This window comes from Pseudopipra pipra, chromosome 7, assembly GCF_036250125.1.
Source record: "Pseudopipra pipra isolate bDixPip1 chromosome 7, bDixPip1.hap1, whole genome shotgun sequence".
Lineage (NCBI taxonomy): Eukaryota > Metazoa > Chordata > Aves > Passeriformes > Pipridae > Pseudopipra > Pseudopipra pipra.
In genome coordinates, this window is record NC_087555.1 from 31,614,492 (window position 1) to 31,637,494 (window position 23,003).

The 23,003-nt window shown below is 36.1% G+C and overlaps 1 long non-coding RNA gene across 1 annotated transcript in view; it reads left to right on the forward strand.

Moving 5' to 3' along the window:
* LOC135417410 (uncharacterized) overlaps positions 1-23,003 on the forward strand; it is a 45,441-nt gene that overhangs the window by 11,596 nt on the left and 10,842 nt on the right. Inside the window, exons 2-3 of the long non-coding RNA XR_010432019.1 lie at positions 8,140-8,223; positions 15,936-16,003. This is a non-coding gene — a long non-coding RNA (uncharacterized LOC135417410). The remainder of the gene's footprint in view (positions 1-8,139; positions 8,224-15,935; positions 16,004-23,003) is intronic.

A 23,003-nucleotide genomic window follows, 5' to 3' on the forward strand; every position in this document is an offset into this window, starting at 1 on the left:
CCTAGAAACTTTTTATATAATGCCATATCTATTGGCATGAAAAGAAAAATTCTATCCTCCGACAAGTTTTCCACTGTGAGCTTTTTTGGCTCCCACACAGAAAGATACCCCCCTCTTTAAAAATTTATTTTGCTACACAATCCATCTTCCAGTGCTGGCAGACCTATAATGCAGTTGGAATATTAACATTAGACATTATACCTTAAATTCCTTTAAACAAGCTGCTATTAATATTTCTTGGAATAGAACCTCTCTGTAAGTCCCATCTTGTCCACAGATCTGACATGCTGAGCCTTGCCTCACCATGTAGGTAGGTGGATTTGATGAGGGATTTGCTAGGTGGGTTTCTTTTTCTCAGGGCAGTCTGGACTACAGGTTGCTATCAATCTTAGCAGTTTGCACACTGTGCAGTGGAGTAGAAGAGCAAGGTTTAAAAACAGGCCATTTATGGTTCTGCAGGGTGTATCCTGCCTGGTCCTCACGTGCTGTTCAAGGAGGATATAGAACTCCTGTACATCCCATATCACCTCTGCTGTGGCAGATGACATGCTTTTCCAATAGGGTGCCCACACAACAGCCACTGAATCCAGCCCTAGCTGTGCATCACCTCAAATCAATAAAGACAGGTAAGAGTTTTCCTTTAAAAAGCTTGAAACACTCCTTTATAACCTACATAATTAATTATCTGTTGGTAACTACATTCTATTCGTCTCTCTGCCATTTGCTTTGGCTCATCACTGTATTTCATAACCTCAGAGCACTCCCAGACACTGGTAGATACACATCTTCAGGCTTCATATATCTCAGCTATATATTTATTAATTTTCTCAGTTTGAACCACACCACCAAAGATATCCTGGGGAGGCTTTGACACAGAGAGTTCTGCTCAGTGTGGTGGGAGTGGTGCTTATCAGTCACACTGAAGCTCTTATTAAGATGGCCACTGACAATAATTACATTCTTAAGACCTTTTATTACCTTGTTTAAGGCTGATGCTGGTATTCCTGTCTCTTCTCCCTATTATTTTTTTGGAGAAGCTGCTGTAGCCCATGTCCAAATGCCTTCACTTTCCTATCCTTCCTTATTTGAAAGGTCTTCATAACCTTCAGGCAAGATATGGAGTTATTTGTTTTCCACACCTGCACTCCTGAGTAAGAAAAAGATACTAAAGAAAATTGAATAAAATCCAGAAACAAAAAGAAATAGCAATATCTTGTTCTCCAGCATTGTCCTCAATTATTCATTCACTTTTACTTATTTTTCATCTTCGTCTTTCTTGAAAACTTGTGAAATTAAATTCTTCAGATATTGCACCTTTTTTTCTGCATTACCATTTTGTCTATTTTTGAAAATCATGCATTGCAGAACAGAATATGTGCTAGTTAGCAAGAATAATAATTTATCTTACTGTAATTTTACCTCATCACCCATTAGTCAGTAACAATGATTGGCAATGTAATTTTCTTTGCTATAAAACTAATTAATATTCACCTCATTATCTGCTCTTCAGATATTTCTAAAAGGAAAACTTGAGACTTTCTAGCAAGCAGGCCATTAAAAGGAAAGAAAGTCATATGAAATGTTAAAAATGGTGTTTGAATATATGAAAAATACGAGTGGAAGCTGGTTTAGAATGACCATTTCTATGAGGAAATAAATAAAAGAAACAGTTTCCCCTTTTAGGTAGCCCTGATGGATTTCTTCTGGAGAATTAGCAGAGTAGTTTTAATCAATCATAACAGCATAATATGATAGGAAAAAAAAGGAGATAGTTTTAAGATTTCTCAACAAGTGCATCTGACTTTGCCTTGGAAATAGAGCACATTTTCTCAGCAATGTATGTCAGTGCTTTCTCTATTACATCATCCAAATCAATCGTGTGCTGAACTGCCTGAGAAAGTTCTTAGAGGCTTTATGACTAATTCCTCCTTGCTTCTAAAAGAGAAACTTTATAAATACAGTATTAGTAGCAGCAGGTGACTGAGTGCCAAGATCTGACAAACGGAAGTTATTTTTTGCCTACTCACCAGTTTGTTTCTTGATGATTTTGTAATATTACAAACTTCAATAGGGCTCCAGATAACTGCAGGAAACTTCATAGGCCAAAGACAATGGGGAAGAAATATCAAGAAAAATATATTTCCATCTTGAGTGAAGAATATAAACATCACATCACTCAACCTATATTTGGATGTGCATTGCTTGAAAATGGTTGTCTTAAAAATTGCTTATATAAAGGTTATATAAACAGATTGTTCAAATAACTTCTGTATATTTAGCAGCACATTTGTAATGGTATATTACTTGTACAGTAACAACAAAAACCCCCAACCAAGTATGCCCAGTGTCACAGTCAAAAATTGAATTTCACATTCTGCTTCATTATGTTTTCACTATGTGGAGAATTCTAGAGCTGTCAGGTCTAAAGAACATATATCTGACATTGAAATCATCCTTGGTATTTACTGATTTTGAAGGAATCACAAAAATGTTCACAGATCTTTTGTCCAACGACAAAAAATTTAGGTAACAAATGGTTGAAACTGTGAGAGTGTTTTGTTTGCCCTCCCAAAATGGGAGTATACGTGTGTCTGTGTATGTAAGCACAGAGGAAACTATGATTGTCATAGTTTTTCCACATAGCATGGCTTTAAATGAATTTTGATTGTCATTGCTTTTTAAGAATCTGTGGAATAAGTATGTTGAAGGTCCATGTGGCAGAAATCGTGTGTTGCTTGTAGAAAGTCCACAGGAACGATGGCCACCTTCTTTCTTGTAGTAAACTGATGGAGTTCTGTTAACTTCCACATGTCTACCAGGAAGGATTTCAGTGTGGTCTCTTTCATACCTGAAGATTAGCCTTGTCCAAATGGGATTAATCTAGGTATTGTTTTCTCTCATTATCTAGAGAAAGCAGAAATAAGAGTGTCTCATATGACCCAGCTGCCTAATCTAATACTTAGATTAACTCTAAATATAGGTCATATATTGCATATATTGTGCTGACTGGAAGGTCATGGCAATTTGGCTGTGCTGTTTTGGACATCTTACCTTTCTAATTCAGAGCAAGTTTAAGTTTCTCCACATGGTACTTCAATATTCTATATTAAGACTGGTATCTGTAAGCATTTCCAGGTGCCCAACAGTGTGACATCCTGGATCTCCAAGATGAAGGTCATCATAGGGGGCTGAATGTTTACATGACTTCAGTAGTAAATTGGACCAGTTCATGGTGGAATACAGCATTTATTCCTAAATACAACCAACTGACTTCCAGCTGAGAAAGTCTCCAAGGTACCTGAAGGAGTACTCCAGGGAAATATCACATTTACTTGTCACCTTAAATTAATACCTACATATGTTCTTTGGTAATCGCACAGTCCAGTCAGGTAAGGTATTCAAATCTTCTCATCTTCTAGTTTAGGGGACATCATGTCAAGCTTTTCAATTTGATTTGTTTTGTTTTATTTCTGTGATTCAGACCCACCCATGGTGGGTCTCAAAGGTTCCCAGTAAAAAGTAGCCCGAGAAACTTCATTGTTCATAGTATGGCCATTGAAAAAGTGCTGTCAAAAATTCCTTCAACATGTTTGGTTATTGTAAATGGTGAGTGGTAGATAATGAACTCCATAAAAGCTGCATTCCTTAAATAAGTAACGTGGTACTTAGCAGAATACCACAAAAAACCATAACTATTAATCCTGTCACATTTCTAGTTGATGAGTAGTTAAAAGCTCCTCACTAAATTATCATATCAAAGCACAGATGATGTAGCATTTTAAAAAACGTGAAAAGTGTAATTTGTCTCTATTCAGCTGCTGCTGCTAAGAATAGATCACAGAGACCCATGTTCTGGTCAGTGAACTTAAAAGGCCTGGAACATTATGTTTGGTTTACATTTCAGAACTTGAACACCTACTATACCACAAAATATAGAATTAGTGGAATTATATCATGATTCTCAAATAAAGACCCCATATGAGAGAGTCCATGCACTTGGCACTTGTCAAGATGTTTTACTAACTTCCCATCAGATAATTTGAATGCTCAAATGAGGAAAAATAATGCAATCTGTCAAAGCCAAATAGTTTTTAAATGAATTAAAGTAGCACTTTAGCTGCTCTCAACTGCCTGAAGTGGAAGGTTCCAATTTCCTGAACTCTTAAATACATTCCTATATATGATTATGAACATGCAACGCAACATTACCCTATGAAATATTTAGACACATTAGAAAGAAGATAAGGGAAAAATAAGTAATTCTGGCATTTAATCCACAGCAATTCACTTCTCTTTCAGAAATTTTTACTCAAACGGGCTGTTTTCTCTTATATTCTGAGCTTCTGTTAAAACAGGCTGTTAATGAAGAAGCAATATATTATTCCTGTGTTATAGTCAGTGAATCAGCTTAAATGAATTGTTGTCATGTAAATGATGAATCATAAGGATTTCTCTTCAGTCAGGGTTTATAGTGTTAGTATTTTGGGTTACATTGCCTAAGTTATCACTGTACTGGGAATATAAATTATTTGTGTCTGCATATCCTATTATTCCTTGGAGGAGTTATAATAATAATTATCTTCATCATGATCCAGAGGAATATATTCCTTTTACAGATGAATGAAAATAATCTTGCTCTTCATTCTTTCAATTTTATCATAGTCAGGGGCAGAAAGTGCCCTGACAGAGCTCACTTTGTTCAGAGAGGTACCCAGAAACTCATCCATAGAAAAGGACTTCCACATATAAAACATCCCATAAGATTCATGGCTTTCATAAGAAAAGCAACTGGCATGTGGATGTGCCTACTGTAGATGGACTCACTCATTTCATTGTGACCCAAAGCAGTATTTTGAAAACATTTGTTAGACTCTTGGAGCTCACCATTTCCAATCAAAATTCTGCCTGAATTTTGTTCACTTTGAATGTTCACAAGGTATTATTCATATGAATATGACACCCACAGCATGGAGTAAGTTCTACTTTTGCCTTGGTGTGATTGAAACTCAGATGAAAAAAATCTAACAGAAGTAAACAAAATAGAGTGAGAAATCACATAAGACGAACTATTTTTTGCTTGTAAAGGTATATGCTGCACAGTTATTCAAATATTTCTGTAAAAAAACCCCTCCAAACCACAAAAACTTCTAAGAGCGTAAATGAATAAAGAATAAAAAGGGGAGAAATCAGATTCAAACCAAACACCTGCTCAAAATTCAGGTACACATTGCAAGCATTGCTTTGCAGAATTCAGACAGCATATCTATGTTTGTAAGAATAGTGACCCATGATATTCAGGGTGGCTGGCAAAGGATTTCAGAGAAATGTCAGCAACATATTGATACATTTATTAAAGCCTTCCCTGGTACTCGGTAAAGAAAAAATTGTTAACAATTTCCTGGTGGTTGAGGAGTTTGCCATTTTAAGAAACTTGTTTAGAAAATACAATTTATTAACTAACTGTATTGCTTTTCCATCTATTATTGTCTGTCAAGGTTGATATTAACAAATGGTATTCAAAGAATTCAGAATAATTTAGAAAGTAGGATGTCATCACCTGTCCAGGTGCCCACTGACAAAAGTAATCACATCTCTATGTACACTAGTAACCCTCCAAATAGGTCTTTGTTCTCCAGGGCACCTTTATGTATACTGAATTTATCTCCAGATTACAATTAATCTGTTTTATAATTTAGCAACAAATGTAGCTCCCTCCCCTTTAGTTTCCCCGACCCACAAATTTTAGTCAGTTTGATTAAGAGAACCCAAAATTTCCCAAGCGTAGCCCTGGACTCTTAGAAAATCTACCAAGACCCTCAGTCTATAATTCCAGGTTAAAAATGTTATTTATATTTTGTGTTGTTTTTTTTCTAACAGAAAATGCAAGAAATCTGTTTCACTACAGATTCCCTACAGAAAATACAAATAAGTGGTGTGTTGCTGTATATTTAATTTCATTAAAAAGCAATTTTATGAATATTTATAGATTTAAGCAAGCACAGACACACACAAACAAAGTATGCTGCAATGTCACCTATCTGCCAAGCTGTATTGCAATGAGTGGGTCACTTGCCAGAGAGAAGTTCTGGAAGAAATGAGCAGATGGTACAGTAGACAAAGCAGAAAGAAAGCTTTTATCATGACTATTCAATGTGTTACCCAGCGGAGCTGCAATTATGTTTCCTTTATAGCAAAGGAAGCCATTAAACAATTTACTTAACTCTTACATAATTGAAGCTGTTCCAGAGCCTAACAGCACATTGATGCCTTTGGACTCTTGACTATTTAGAGTGCTTTGTTCACGAAAATTGGAGAAGGGCTTTCATTCTTTGTGTGTATTGTGCACCAAACCTGTTCTGCGTAGCTTTGTAGGCTTTCCTGTGTAGAAACAGGTATTCTCAGCTTTAGGGTTTTCAGTGCTTAAAGCCAGTTGGAAAAAATCTGTACCATCACTCATGTTAAACGATCAGATTTCCAGAATGATGTGTATGGATAAAGTTCTTAAGGTACCTAGGAACCTTAGTGCTTCCTTCTGAATGATGCCAGTGAAAGGAAACATCTTTCATTGGATGGCAATGGATTGATGAAAGTTTTGCACCCCCCTAAGAAAGTCAGTAAAAGAAAAGAGTGATAATAATAGAGGATAACTTTAATTATTTAGCTATTGTGAAACAGAGTAGACCCTGGAATATATTGGGTGCCCTTGAAATAGATGAAGTTTTTCTGTTTTTCTGTTCTGAACCTTGTAAAACTTATTAGAACAGGTTAGTTTTGATTTGGATTCTAACTGATGAGAAAGAATTGGTTAAATTCATATTGTGGGGTGTAGGACTTTCAGTCCTCATTGAAATTTTTTTTATGTAAAAGTGGTCAACTATATCTTCATTTTTTAATATTATTTTAATTAATATTTAATTTTTAAAAATTACATAATTTTTTGCCTTGCTATCTTTGTGAAATTAAAATACTGTGTTCTTATAGTGCTTATACTTTTCTTTCACTCCTTCCAGCTTTAACAATACACATATTTGAATCACTTGCCTTGTATAGAAATACCCATGAAAATACTTTTTTTTCCCTAACACAGCAAGAAGTCAAGAGCTCAAGAAAGATTTTGTTTAAGGATGGGTTATTTATTATTATATCCTTATTATAATATATTATATTATATTATAATATATATTATATCTCAACATAGCCTCCAAAACCTTACATATCAGGTACCTCTAGAGCCAGAGGTGATATTATCTCTTTATCACACCTTCATGTATTTCTTCCCTGTGAATTGTTTCTCTTTGGTTTCCCTAACTTTTAGCATCCACAATGTACTGCAGCAAGGAGCTCTGCAGCTCGAACACGAGATGTAGGAAAAGCTGCTTTTCTGTTGTTTTTTTAATCTGTTCACAGCTAATTGCATTTGATGTCTCCTAGTTCTTGTACTGGAAGAGACGCTGGATAATCAATCTCTTTTTTCCTTTGCCAAGCATGATTTTCCATTATTCTGTCAAATCCTCCTTCAGATGTCTTTTCTCCACTAGGACAAGTCCTTGTCTACTCAGTCAAAGTAAGAATAGTAGTCAATATTCCTTTTCATCTTTGTTGCCCTTCTTTAAACCTTTTTGTAGAGGAGCATGAGAACTGAGTGGCTTGGATTTATGCAGAAACATAAATGTTTTCTATCTTCTCTCTATTATTTTTCTAATAACATTCATGATGTTATTTTCTTTTTTCACTGTTTCTGAGCTATAGAAAGCACCTAAACTACACATCATACCCTCAAGATCTCAGACACCAGCTACATTGCTCAATGAAGATCCCCTCCCTTTACATGCAAAATAACCATTTTTTTTCACCCATTTGCATTACATAATATTTACCTATTTTGAATTATATTTATCCATTTTGTTGCCCAGATCCAATTTTGCAGTACCATAAGATCAACCTTTGCAGCCACGGTCTTTTGCTCTTACAACCTTAGAGCTGTATTTTCAGCAAAGTTTGTCATATATATTAAGGAATTTCTTTCAAAAAAATGGATACACTCCTGATTTGATGGTTTTATTTTACTTATGGATAATTCATAGTATATTTCTTGAAATTTTGTCATCTTATTTGTATTTTCTACTTTCTTGTTCTCAGATATGAAGGTGGGTTTAAGGGACACTTTATATGCCACTAAGAGTTGTTCAGTTTCTGGTCCTTGAACTCCTTTTGAATTCTTAGGTAAGTGCTTATTGATGCAATTTGTCCCTGTCCAATTTTGTTGTTTGCTCTGTAAAATTTATTGACACTTCAATTTGATTCAGATCTTCGGTGAATGCCAGTAATGAAGGGTTCCAGTGTAGGAACCTCCTCAAGCTCTTGCACAATGAATATAAAGGCAGAAAATTAATTTCGTTTTCTGGTTCACCCTTTTTTCTCCAAGTGCTCCTTTTGTACCTTTATTATCTATTGACTCTAGAGACCCTCTGCAAGGTTTTTTACTCCTAATGTGTTTGAGGAACAAGGTATGAAGTGTATAAAACCTGCTTTTCAATTACAAGCCTCTATTGGTCTATCATACTATGTCTCTTACATTGATTGCAAACACCTGTATTCAGTTTTCCTCATCTGAAGAGAACCTTAGATTTTCTGAAAGCCACTATTCAACTTGAATGACCTACCTTTCCCAGGATTTTAGTCGGACCTTCTTCTTTTTTCCCTTTCTCATATCTTTTCTGAAAAGTGATGTGCATTTGCTTCACACCTTAAAATGTCATTATGGTGCCTACCTGAAGGCTGCAAAGATTTAATTCCAGCTCCTTCCTCCAAGAAGAACTTTAAGGCTAAGATTATGAAAATACTTAAAATTTTAAGTGCTTGTGAATATCCATATCCATTTATGGAAAACAAATTCAACATGTACCTTTGTGTCAGCCTTGATTTTAATAATCAGCAGTAGTTTAGTTTGATGGGTCAGTTTAGAAAAACTATATACTTGAAATTGTGCTTACATTGGTGGTACCTCTATGTTCACACATTATAAAGGAATTCTTTTCCTCCTCAGTTGAATTTTGCCTTCATCATTGCTCAATTATTTCAAAAAGTGAGGATTACAGCAGCACATAATGTAGCAAGCTATTAATTTAAAGCTTCTTCCTCCTCATCTTATTTCTTGATAGGGCTGTGTCAGTTATGTTAATTCAGGAATGGGGAACAATCATATTTTCAGAGTCTAGACAACTTTGCACCAGATGAAAATTTGATTTAAAATATTACCTTAAAAAATTAAAATGGTTAAAAATAACTAGGGTTGGGTTTTTTTGTTTGGCAGGTTGGTTGTTTTTTTTCCCCTTTTTCTGAAATCTTCCTTCCAGGTGAAGCCATCTCGTTGTTGTAGTGCTGTGCAGAAAATACCGTGCTTAAGGTTTTGGTAAACTGAAGAGTTCATATGAGAGAAGGAAAAACAAGAGATATGAAGTTAAGTAACCTGGGAGCTCCCATGTTGTATAGCTAAAGCCTGATGTAAATTAACTTTGAATTACTTTCAAAAATTAGAGTATTGAAAAATTAGAGGTGTTTAAGATTTGGGAAGTCGCTGGTCATTGTATCTCACATTGGACTGAAGAGACTGACATTCAAGGTCCTGGTTCAAAGCAGTCAGAGAAAGGATTCTGGTAAATCACTAAGCAGGGATCTCAGGATATTGGTTACTCAATAGGGCTTGACTGGCTAAGCAGAGATCAATGTCTGCACACACACAAAGAAAATTACCTTTCAACTCTATGCAGCACAGAGGGCAGTAATACATGAAAAACGTGGAGTGAGAAAAGAAAAAATCTCCAAGTTTATATAAAGCTCATGTTGTAATTATATTGTAGAATAAATGTCAATTCCCACAAAAACAGGAAAAGAAAGTGGTATCATATCTCTAAACCCAGATCATAATATATCAGAACTGAAATGCATAAATAAAATTACATTAAATAAAACAATAATAATTATTATAATAAAAATAATAATAGAAATTAAACTCTTTAGAGAACAAATTTTTCTATGTCCTCACAGATTTTATTTTCTCATTTTCTTTATTATTTTCTCTTTTTCTTTTTGTATTATCTGATTTTATATGTACTCCCTCAGCTAGTGTTTGCTTTTGAATTCATTGACTCACCATAGATTTTAGCAGTTTGATGAGTTGGATTAGCTGAGCTGGAAAGTTATGTTAGTTTACAACGTTTTTTGTTCAGCTGCTTCATTTCAACTTTGTTCAAAAAGTTGTGCATTTTTTTATTGTTGTTTTTTCCCCTTAACCTTGATGCATTTCACATATGATAGTTTAGACAAAGAAGATGGAGAACTTGGTTTCAAGAAAGGCTATTCCTAAGACTTCTGTTTATATTTTGCATAAGTGCATGATTAAACAGATCTTAAAAAGCTATAACATTGTTAAGATTGAAAACAATGTAGATCTCCACAATCATACCTCTTGTGATGGAAGTTTTAAGTCTAAAAACAAGAGTGCCAAAATCAGCCTCAGAGCTCCCTCAATCAAATGGAAAGAGTGCAAATATATTTCTGCCAGTGGAGAAAATGTGTTTCTATGAAGACAAGGAGACCATTTGAAACCTTCAGAGAGTTTTGTGGCTAAATCCCAACATTTTTCTTGGAAAATACATTCCGTAGCAGAACAGCCATTTGTCTTAACACCCCATGGCTGCCTACAAACAAAGCGTTCTGCCAATGACTGGCACAAACAGCAAGCTGCAGCCAGAAATCAAGCTGGTCCTTTTTATTCTTTCCTGGTTTGTTTTGGTTTTTTTTTTTTCAATCTCTCAAGGGCACATCCCGTAGCCTGGATGAGAACACAGAGAAAAGCAGATGGCAACACCATTTGCAGCCTGAGTGACAGCAGAGGAAGCCAAAATGCTGATTAACGACCTCGTCCCCTCACAAATCTTTGTTAACTCAACTCTACTCAATTGCACAGAGTTATTTGAGGACCCAGAATGGGGCAGGCACCTCTCTAGAGATGAAAGGCATGATCCCAAAAGGATCTGCAGGCTATCTTCAACATTGTGCATCCAAAAACATCACTGCAATTGGAAAATGCTCGTGAAGGTCACTGGCTACTGTGCACCTTGGGAATTTAGGAAGGGGACTGTAACCCCTTCACACACCCCTGCTATAGAATATAGCTTGTAAGGACAGGATTTAAAGAGGTCATTTATCTGTTTTGCTGTTCTAGGGTTTCCTTTTTCCCCCTAGAATGGGCCAAACCTCCAGAACAGGACTATCTGAGCAAGTTTCTAACTACTCCAGAGCAGCCTAGGTGTGATTGGTTGCACTCCGCTGCATAGATAGAGGAAGAGCTGGTATCACAGGGGTCTGAATAGGAAGAAATGCAACCCAGTGAGCAGTGATCTCAGAGCAAAGCTGGCATCAACAAAATATTGGATGAGATGTTGGAAACCAAATGGTTGCCATGGAGTTTGGCATACAGAGGAAGGGTTTTTCCTGGTTTATAGGGCAGAGATTCTATTGCAAGATGTACCTTTCTGCTTCAGTTAATAATATGGATCCTCTCAATAAATATAGATCTCTTCAGTGGATGTCCTCTTTATCTAGTGCCTATTTTTACATATTATCCAGAAGAGATGAAAATAATTAATATCGTCTGAGCCCCAGTGCAGCGGGACAACCAAAGGGTATGAGGTAATGACACCTGTTTAGCTAAGCTTTTCACACAATGGATGATCCCAGAGCAAGATCAGATCTCTCATGAGATAAAGGTCATGGGATTTGCCAAGGTAAATTGGCCAATAACAGCTGCTTCAGAGGGAGGGAAGAAATATAAAAGAGATTGAGCAAGGAAACTTTTTCACTTTTCAGACAGTGAATCTCACAGTGCTGCACATTAGGAAAGATGGTTATATTACTAATTGTTTTCTTGACTAGCATTTGGATCTCATTTTCTTATGCATCAATCGGGTAGTGTTTCCAGAAGCACCACACTATACTCCGTGGTGAAGGGCAATACAGGAATGTCTGCTCTTGTACACAGCTGGTAAAATCTTCCTGTCCAGGAGGTTCTGCATTGCTATAATCCAAGAGTAGTCCTCTGCCATAGGAGAGCACTGGCAGCACGTTGGAGTGTCTATTGGGAGATGGTGGTCCCTATCTTTCAAAGCAATATTGTCCTTCTTCCAGGGAAAACCATGTAGAGTCAATGTTATATTAAAGAGACTTCCACTGACTGGTTCTGTAATATCATTCTCCCTGAAGGAGATGGTCCAAGCTGTGGAACCAAATCAAAACCAAATACTCTGCAATTTTTTTGTTGTGTGTAGCTCTACATTTAATGCTTTTACTTTTGCTTATCACAAATATACATGCAGTGATTTTAATGTTAATTTCCTTGAATAGTTAGTATGAATTGCATAGTTGGAAAATTAGAACAAGTAGCCATTTAAAGTAGTCCTTCTTAATTGAGAGAAACCACACTTTTGTGTGTTGTAACCCAGAGGCCAAGTGAAGTTCTAATCATAAGATAACCCAGATGTTTTGAGGCTGTTAACATTTGTTCCGACCTTTTCTCAGTGCTGTACAAATGACAGATGATGATTTCTCCCATTAGAAGGAGGAAAAAGATCAGAATAGCCAGAATAGCTGCAGCATTTCTATCTGGGTAAAATTCACATGTGAGGAGATGATCAACACAAAAAAGGGCATTCAGACATCTGAACATGATCACTAGGGACCTGCCGGGATCTTTGAGCTTGTCTAAACCACTGAACCCAAAACTTTCTCTGGCTTTTACAGGCATTATGGTCATGTGCATTCTGGAAGCAACTGGAGGAAAATCCAGTCCTTCTAGTTGATGGTGTGTCCACTGACTCTAGATTTTAATGCTGTTTTTCTCTTCTTGAAGAGAGAATATAATAATTGTTCTCTACCATGTCCTACTGTCCCATTTTTCTGAATTTCCACTCTACAAGCCCAATGCACTTTATGTAGTCAATCAGACCCTCTCACTTGGGCTTTCTGTTATCTATAGTCTACTAGCATCATAAATCCTTGATAGTTCCAATCCCCCTCATAGCTGATTTTTCTGTTTTCATCTCTCATACATGATTTTTTACATGTTTTCATCACAAGACACACTTAAATCTCTGTCATTCTTCTGCATCCTCCCTGCTGTTTCCCCACATTTTTAATAGTTTACTGGAAGTTAAAATTATCAAACATATAGTGTGACCTTATTCCTCTCTTTTGCTTTTTTTTTATTTCTGTTTTCTTCTCTCTTGACTCTGATTGAAAAGTACCATCCAACCTCTGCACTTTATCACATCTCATCACATCTGCTGACTATTCTTTTATTCACTGTCATGTTACTGCTGCCTTAAGTTTCTCATATACTACAGTTTTTATTTTTTCTCTCTTCATTATACAATCCTGCTGTGGTATTTTCTACTAAAAACAAAAGATCTCACACTTCAGCCCATTTGCTTCTCTAGAGACCAGTTTACTTTCCCGTTCTCATTTATCTTTATCCTTATTTACCATGCTGTTTTCAATTCCCTCAATTCCATGCTCAGACCTGTTAGTTCTGCCTTGCATCCTTTGCACTCGATCAATTCAAGGCACTCATGCCAAAATTTTTAATGGCCCATTCTTAGCCAAGTCCCAGAACCTGTACTCTATCTTCATCTCTGTGACCTGACAGCTGCCTTCAATACTGCCACCATTCTCTTTTTCTTGAAATATTGCCTTTTCCTGATGATTCAATTTTCTCCTAGTTCTCCTCCAAACTATTTATTCCCTCATTCTTTCTCCACAGGATTCTCTTTTTAATTCCACAAGCAGAACCATCTTTTTACTATATGATTACATGATCTATATCTCAATTCGATCTGTTTCTCTCCTGTTAAAAAATAAAATTTCTACCATTTTGTCTTGTGGTTTAAGGATGTGTAGTCACCTGAGGTTAACCCAAACTTGATGAAGCATAGTTCTTCAATTCCAATCCCTTCTTCTTGCAAGGAACAATGTTATGTCCAATGGTGACTAAGACCCAACAGACAACTGCAAAGCCATCTCACACCATAACCCTTTCATGGCACTTTTCAAATTTCTTTGAAAATAAGCCTTTAATAAAATTTCAGTAGTACCTAGGTAATTAATTTTTTCTTTTTTTCTTTTTTATTTTCCTTTTTTTTTTTTTTATGAGTAACATCCTTCTACACCCTTCCAGTACGTCCCTGTCACTTTTTGTTTCAAACACAGGTTATAGAAGGTTTTGTGTGTTGACCTCCCATTTGCTCTTTCTACAGTGCCTTGCAGTAATGGATCCTCATCCCTGAGGAGGTCCTTGTTACAGCAGCTGGGACAATAGTAAGGTGGTGTTAACCACAAAATGCAACCAGACCCTTTGGAGAGGTATTTTCAGTTAAGCATCTTTTGGGGAACAAAACTTGCAAAAAGGTGCTGTTCTACAATAATCATTGCAGCTTACACAACAGTTTTACAAAGGATGGGGCATCTTTGGTATCTCTGTATGACTGTGTATATATAGCTCTTCTGAGAGGTGTTTCTATTACGGGCTTCCTTGTATTAGACTGTAGCTGTCATGTTTGAGAGGTAGGGTCAGTTGAGGTTGTTTAATGTGCACAATGAAATAATCCACCTGTTTGTATTTTTTTCCCCTTTCTTCTGCTTTCTGTTTTCATCAGAACAAATTGTACCTACATCATAGCAAAAATACTAAGATTTAAAATTATACTAAGAGAAGAAATCACAGACTGAACCCATGAGAGGCATATGATTTTATTGTGTTCCTTTGTTTGAATGACCTCTTGCAGGCAAACTTAAGGGTCATTATTGTGGAAACTTTCAGGCAAAAATGATGTCACCAGAAATCATTTTAATGGAGCCTCATCTTCACATCCTATTGATTTATCTGCTAAGTATGAAGGGAAATCAATAAGCAGAATAATATTCACATCTTTTAAACATCTAGAGTAGCCAAAAAATATTGTCCAGTGCAGGCATGAATCACTGGAAAGAAAAATCATAGCTGTTGATAGGCATGAAAATATTTATTTATTTATATTAAGAAGATGATTTTCATGGTTTTTTTTTTTTTTTGATGCATTTGTACTAAAGGTGAATTTCACATAGTGACAGTAGAGAGAAAAATACTGAGATTTTCCAAATTATAAGGTGAGATCTACAGAGGATGGAAGCAAGGGCAGGTAGCCTGGGAGGAATACAGAGAATTTTTCCATGTAGCCAGGGATTAGGTAAGGAAAGTTAAAGCTGTCATAGAATTAAATATGATCAGGGACATCAAGGGAAAAAGAAGAACTTCTATAGGTATGTCAGTGACTAAAGGAAGAATAGGGAAAATATAGGCCCTGCTTAGAAGCAAACCAGAGAACTTAAAGATGATCTTTAAGGCCCCTTTCAATGCAAACTTTTCTGTGATTCTATAATCTCAGCTAAACCAACATAGATTAATTGATCATAGAATAATTTAGGAAAAGACCTTTAAGATCATTGAATCGAACTATGTTTTTTTTACTGAAACAAAAGACCCCAACTGGCTTATTTGCTGCTTTTAAATTAAGAACCTCATTCCATAAACTGCTAATGAAGACAAGACAGCTCTAGAATATTAATTCAGAGAACCCAATTCAGGAGCACACTTCTGACCATGGGTTATTTAGGGAGAGTAATATGAAGTGTTCCTAATATCAGATGTATTTCTCATTCACCTCCACAAAGCCACCTTAGTGGCATTGCATTCATATTACAACAGAAAACTGCAAATTAAAATAGATCATTAGTTATCCTATAAACTCATTTAACTCTTAGACAAAGGTGTAAATTAAAATTTTGACTTTTTTATTTGCTTGGAAAGTGCATCATATTTGCTGATATTTCTTCTCTCCAAGGCTAATTTCATTGTGGTAACCAGTGGGAATAATGCTCCTGAGGAACAACAGAGTCACCAGTTTTCAAGGTAAATTAAAACACACTGAAAGATGAAATAAGGTATTTTGTGTTTTATGGAAAATACAAGGTCAATGCTTACTTTCTGTTTGGTGCTTTGTCTCATTATCTGTGAAGATTAAATTATTTTAGTTTGATTATTTAGTGATCAATATTAGCCAAATTACAATAAATTAAATGGGGTCTTTTTTTTTTTCTTCTCTTATTATCAAAGGGCTCTTTATTAATAATAACCTAAATATGATTCTAAAGAAAGTAATTCTTTCATCAAATAAGAGACAAATTTTTCAATGTTTTCAGATGATTCAGTTGTTGGGTCTCTACCTTATGACACCTCACAGAAGCTGAGCTTAGTTGCTTGTTCCTTGACAAAGGTCAGAGCTGCCTAAAGTTCCTAAAGTTTGTTATTGAAAACTATGCAAAAAACTTTGGGAAGTGTGGCTTATCCGCAATGTTCGAACCCAGTCACTGAAAAATTAATCCAGTTCTACCAGATAGTGAGAAAAAGTAATTTCTGCCCTTGGGTGCCCATTTCTTTTTCTCAGCCAGTTCACAGAAAGTGGTCTACACCTCACTAATCACAGTTTAAATGAAAAGGAATAAAACCAAGTAAGTTTCATTTGCAAGTAATCATGGATTGAAAACTTAGGAGTGATACTTTTAAGTATTACTATTTTGTGTGGTCTTGAAGCCACAGATGCATGAATAAACACTGAAAGAATTTCTAATATTGGAAGAGAAACATGATGGTTTCAATAAATTTGAGAGAGAAGTCTTTTCTGAGAGTGTATTTGCTGATAAAATGGTGGATTTGACTGTCAGGTCTGCATGAGTCTCTAACCAAACTCTTCCATTTCTGTAGCTTTTTCCATTCTCTAAGCTCAGAGGATACAGGCTCTGAATTTTACCACCACCTTTTACAAGCAGGCTCAGTTCCAAGTAGTTTCTTTCCCCTTAGCCACTTGCCAGATTAAAAGCATTCCATGTTTCCTCACAAACACTGACCTCCTCACCAGCCTCCAGCTGTGACTGCTTATGCTGTGCAGAGGATAAAATCAAGGCTTGTTCGTTCTCTGTCTGTAGAAACTCTTTGCTTCAATTATGCTCATCTGGCAGATAAAACACCTTGCTAATTCAAAAAAAGAATTTTTACATGAAGGGCAAACCTTCCTCAAGGCTTTCCAAACTAAATTAGTATTCAATTTAAATCTTTCTTCACCCTCTAATCTTTGAAAATCTAATCATGCATTTTTCCTTTCATTGCCTTACTACATCAAAGCAAAACTTGTTGTTGATACTTATTATTCTAAGTTCACTATCTTTGCTTACAACAACATTTTGTTGAACAGTCTGAACAGTTTTCTAGAAACCTCATCTGCACAGTCAATTTTTTAACTTTTATTTAAATATCTAAATTTTTTTAAATAATTTTTTTTTGTAGAATAATAATGAAACCTTTTTTAAAGAAACTACCGACCAAGGACAATGTAAATTGGCCTAAGCAGATTGATTTTCATCATAACATGCTCTCTGGGTATATTCACAACTGTTACCTCTATCAGCCTCATACAATCTTAATTGTATATTGACTTCTGAAGAAAATTCAGCAAGGTCAAACTCCAGTCAAAACTTTGAAGAGTATTTGAGGATATTAATTATATTTATTGATTTTATAACTATTTGGTAATACTGTTTAATGTATGGACTCAAAGGGTTCAGAGGCTTTCAGCAGATATGCAGCAAGTCAACAACGTTATAAAATGGCTGTTCTTATTTAGTAGAAAAACTGCTGTAACTGAACTGGCCTCAAAATACTTTGCCTGGAACTGTGGAGTAGCTCTTGAACCGAGCAATCTGGAACAGAGAAGATATTTAGCCTTAAATTGAGTGAGGATCACCAGGGGCAGGTGGCTGAGGACAACCCAGCTCCAAAAGCTGCCTCAGGTCATCTGGCCTGGGCAAAATGAGAGACCTCAGCACACATTAATTTCTTTCCTTCTTGTTTCAGCTAACTATGTTACTGCTGACATGTAATTAACAACCTGATTTGAGAGAATGTGTTATTAATCACTGCGTTTCCCATAACCATCAACACTCCTCACAAAGCTACCTGTAGCAAAAGAAAAGTTCTAGGCAAAAAAATGTCCTGTAGCTAATCACTTGCCATTTAGAGAAGAATTTCAGTTCTCACCTAAGTAAGTGCTTTTACAGGTGTTAAAGGTGCTGCTAATTTGGTAGAGAGAAAGAGATGTTTGCTAAAACCTGTATCGTGTCCATTCTATTCCTTGCTGACCATTAACATTCTTGACAAATTACAGGTTTTATACATCCTAGATAAAACTCCATTCAGCCCTATCTTAGTTGATTTTAAATGTGCTCAGCCTCAGAGATGGTCCTTTCTAAGTTAGGGTCAGGGAAAGCAGAACTGCTATGATCACTTGACATCTCCTCAGATGGAACCCAAAATCTTACAGAGGTGACTTTTTTTCCATCACTACTGCAACAGTTTCTCCTTTCATATACAACAGTGTGTTTTTGGCAGTGGAGTAAAGGCTTTTGCTTCCAGCAACTTCCTTTTGCTGGGCTGATGGGAAGGCAGGCCAGGGAGGTTGGACATGGCTGGAAAAGTCAGTCCATAATTTTTTAGTCTGTAAGACCTTGTAGGATGTTAACAGTGAAGACATTGTGAAGTCTTTCACAAAGCAATAATTTTTAGGCTGTAGGACAGCCTAAAATAAGAAAAATCACATGATAAGAAAAATCACGATCATAAAGCAAGGAAAAAAGAGATTTGCAACTTGGATCTTTGTTTGAAAGTGAGTGAAGAAATAAACATATTTTCCCCAGACAGCTGTTTAAAATGTATTAGAGTACCTGCTTGCATTATTTATCTTAGTCTGTGTGTCTGAGGTGATTGTGCTGTGTAACTCCTCGAAGCAGGAAAGGAAGGTTTGATTAAATGATGTGTGCTTAATTGCCTTTTCTTGAACTCAATACCAACTGTGCAAAAAAGGTAGACATGTGCAATCATGTCTACCTCTTTTAACCTCATCATTTATGAGCCATGATTTACTTCAATTTCCATTTCTATTTCTGTCAATCTTAAAAAAACACAGCTGAATTTTCACTTTATACTTGGACACATGAACTATTTTATGATATTTCAGTCTAAGGTTATGCCCTGAAAAACCTTGGAAAATGCTACAAAGAAATTTCAGATCTTATATTTAGTTAGAACTGACAAATTTTAAGGTAGATTACCATTTATTCCTATGTGACAGAGATCAATTATGTCTAATTCTGTCTTTTCTTGGACTGTTTTTTTAACTAAAAAAAAATCTAGTGAATTAATTAAATTAGTTCCTCCATCCATCCACTAAATAATACCTCTCAACAAAAAGTTCTTGTACCATCACTGACTGAAAAGAAGGAGCTTCATGAGGTTCCCCAGGAATTTCTCAGTGGTCTCTTGCTTTTATTTTTCCAAATAGCTGTGAACAGGGTTATATCCCTGCCCAGTGTCTGTGACATTGTATCTTCAGTCCTTCTTGCATCCTTCCTTTTATCCAGCCTTTTATCTCTTCAAGTGCGTTGCCTCCCCCCACAAAGCAGCTGCTTAGTTTTCATAATTCATAATTGCCTCTTGAAGCCACCAGTATAACCACAGAAACAGAAGAGTCCATGAAAAACTTGTGAATGAGAAGGAAAGAATGAGAAGGGAAGAATAAGTGATGAAGAAGAAGGGAAAACAAACGGCAACTTTTGAACTTCGAGGCCTTCCATGCTGCATCTACCTCCACTGCCAAGAAGCCACTGATGTGCATCATATAAACACATGAATGTGTTACTGTGAGGTAACTGGTTTTTGCTAGTTCAGAATGTTAATAATACATATTCTCTCCAGATTTTTTTCTAATTTTTAATACTGAAAACTTTAATAATGCTGAGGTAGGAATGAGGAACCAAAAGAGATGGTAAACCTTATAGAAACCACTCTTTATATACATATATATAAATCCCTTATTGTTTCTGCACTTTCTTTGCTTCTCTTTTTCTTTTTCCTTTTCTCATTCATGTTCTCTTAATAAGATAAAAGAAAATTAAGCACTCTAACAGGTCTTTGGGTCATCAAAGCTCCTATTCAGAAGGTGTAGGGTAAGACTGAAAAATTATTTCTCCTAGTACTTCAGCTAAGCCATTTCAAACATTAGAATAAAAATTTACTGCTTGGTAATACTAATATGGTTTGTTCAGAGGTAATAGTGAACATATCCAATAACTGATTACAGTATCATTGTTTTAATCTCCATTGTATATTTTTCCATATGATTTAGAAGACAATATTATTTTAAAAACTATCTCTTACTATTTAATTAAGGAAGACCCCTACTCACTATATCATTTAATACCATCAGGAAAACTAATCTTTTCAAAGACCATACCAGTTTGAGCTAGCCAAGTACCAACAGATTTCATTAAAAATATGTTTAAGATCCTAGCAAATTTATGCAGCCTGTAGTTAATGACAAAGGCAAATTTAAACCTGAATAAATTTCAAAATGTTTGGAGATCTCCAAGTGACATCCTTGATAAAAGATACGTCATGAAAATCAGTATTTTGAATATGAAATTGCTATTATGTTGTAGCTCAGAATCGTTTAGGGACACATCAAATGGTTTCTAATCAATCTGAGCACCGGAATCCAGAGAAAGAGATTCCAAATCCAGATTCGTGGGAGGGCCTCCTAGAAGGTAAAGCTTGCTGTATTCCATTAGCAATGAAAATGAAGTTGGAAAAATCTTGTGTAAGGTAATAGCTAAGGTTTTGTGTGGTGGACCACCACCAAGATAATCAACCTTTGGATGCCAGATGTGATCAAACCCCTATTTAAATCAGTGGAAACCTGTTGATTTACTGTGCTTAAGCATTTGGAGGCAGATTTTTTTCTTAGATTAACAGATGCGGGGAAAAATAATTGTGTGGTCTGCTGCTACAGGAAGGTTTAAAAGAGCAAGTGACTGAAAGAGGGTACGTTATTCCCTTATGTGTGTGTCAATGAGCTCTGAAGAAATGAATGTTCATGGCCAGGAATTTGCTTTGGTACTAAGGGACACAATAAATGTAAGCAAACGTAGAGACCAAAGAACGAAACAAAGCTGGGCAGTCTGCTTCCTTTCTCTCCTGCCCTCGGTTCCCTGGCTACTAACAGAGGTGTCTAGGAAGAAAGTCTGACAAATGTTTTAAATGGCATATAGTTCTAGATAAGAAAACATGACAAAGTATAAATAGGGTCACAGGAGAGATGGAATACTGTATAGCGTTGTTGTTTGATTCAGCTGGAATGGAAAGTAAGGCCTCTACATGCTTGTCTGAGCAAATATTACAGAAGCAAGAGGAGAGCCCAAATGCTCTTAACATGTTTTCTGCTGCTGAGGCTCAAAGACCTGGCAGTTCACTCCAAAGGGGCAGGACCTATGAAACTGTGGACCTTTAGTACTCCATGGGGCAAAGGAAGAATGAATATGTGTCTCAGGGTAACTTTTCAGTAGTTATGTGAGGGGCAAGTGATGATTCTGAGATACTTAGGAAGAAAAAAATTGCTTGTATGTGCTGCAATGGTTTTAGACAACAGGATATTTAGAATAATATATTATGAATATATATTGAGATAAAGAGAGCGACATCATCATTTTTGCTTATCAGCTGGGGTTCTGCCCAATATACTCATACTAGCCATAAAAATGATGAGGCTGTGCTTCTTCCCTAGCTGGAGCAGATGTGGGGAGTATGACTGACACTCCTTCCATGCTATTATCACAGATAGCTATCAGAAAGTCAATCTCTTCCTGGCCTTGCAACGTGTCTCCAGGCTGTGATGGCACAGACATGAGGCATATTTCAAGTTGCCTGTAGATTCCAGAATGAGTGAGAGGTTTAATATGGAGGAATGTTTGCTGATAAAAGAGACTTATTTACCATGCCCAGTCTGTGCACTGCATTCCAAGAGGAGCAGATAAAAAGCAAGAAATATAATAAATACCATATAAGTGGTTTTATTAATATATGATGTTGTCCATCAGCAGGAAAACATTTGCCTCACTGCACGACAGAAAACTAAGAGAAATGGATAAAAATAGTATATGTCCTGTTAAGCAGAAGTTGGAGCAAGAAGAAATGATTTATAGAGAACTAATGTTCATTAAGATGATGAGAAAGCCAGAATGAGTTAGGACACACCTGTCACCCAGTCGGTTTTTTCAGCATTAGCATATTTAACTATAAAAACAATGCATCCTGTATGTCCTATGAAAGACACATGTAAGAGAGACTTCTCAAAATTCTTCTTTAAGTTAAATACATACCCCAAGAACCAGCTGTAGTCAGGGATAAAGTAAGGAGCTGTCAAGGGCAAACGGACATCAGTCCTGCTGCCTTTCCACCACGGCCCTGAAGAGCCAAGCCCTGCACTGATTCCTGCAGGAGGGGCTGCAGGCATTTGCATTAGGGAGATGACTTATTTTGGCAATGGGAAACTCCAACACCACTTTCACCATCCCTCCACCAATAGCAGGAAAAACAACACATATGTCCAGAGATCCGCTATGGACTGTGACTGTGTTCCTGCTCCACTCCTTTCTGTATCAAGGCTTATCAATGAAAACAGGAGCCCTATTAGATGTGAGATGGGAATAGTTTGATGCCAGGTGGCTATTTTATATCTTGGAATGTGTTACCAACACCTTTGCTGTTATCACAAACAAGCTGAATTTATGACTTAAAGGATGGTACAAAAAATGCAACACAGATCACATAATCTTGTTTTCCAGACAGAACACTTAGCAATGCACATAAAAATATCACATAAAAAGGAGTCTAATGCCTCAGATCTTTACAAATATCTAACAAATAACAGTTTGAGAGAGAAAAAATATTCTGCATAAAACATCATCAATATATGTTGCCTTATTCAAAGAACATATTTATGTATTTTGGATATTTGCATTTTACA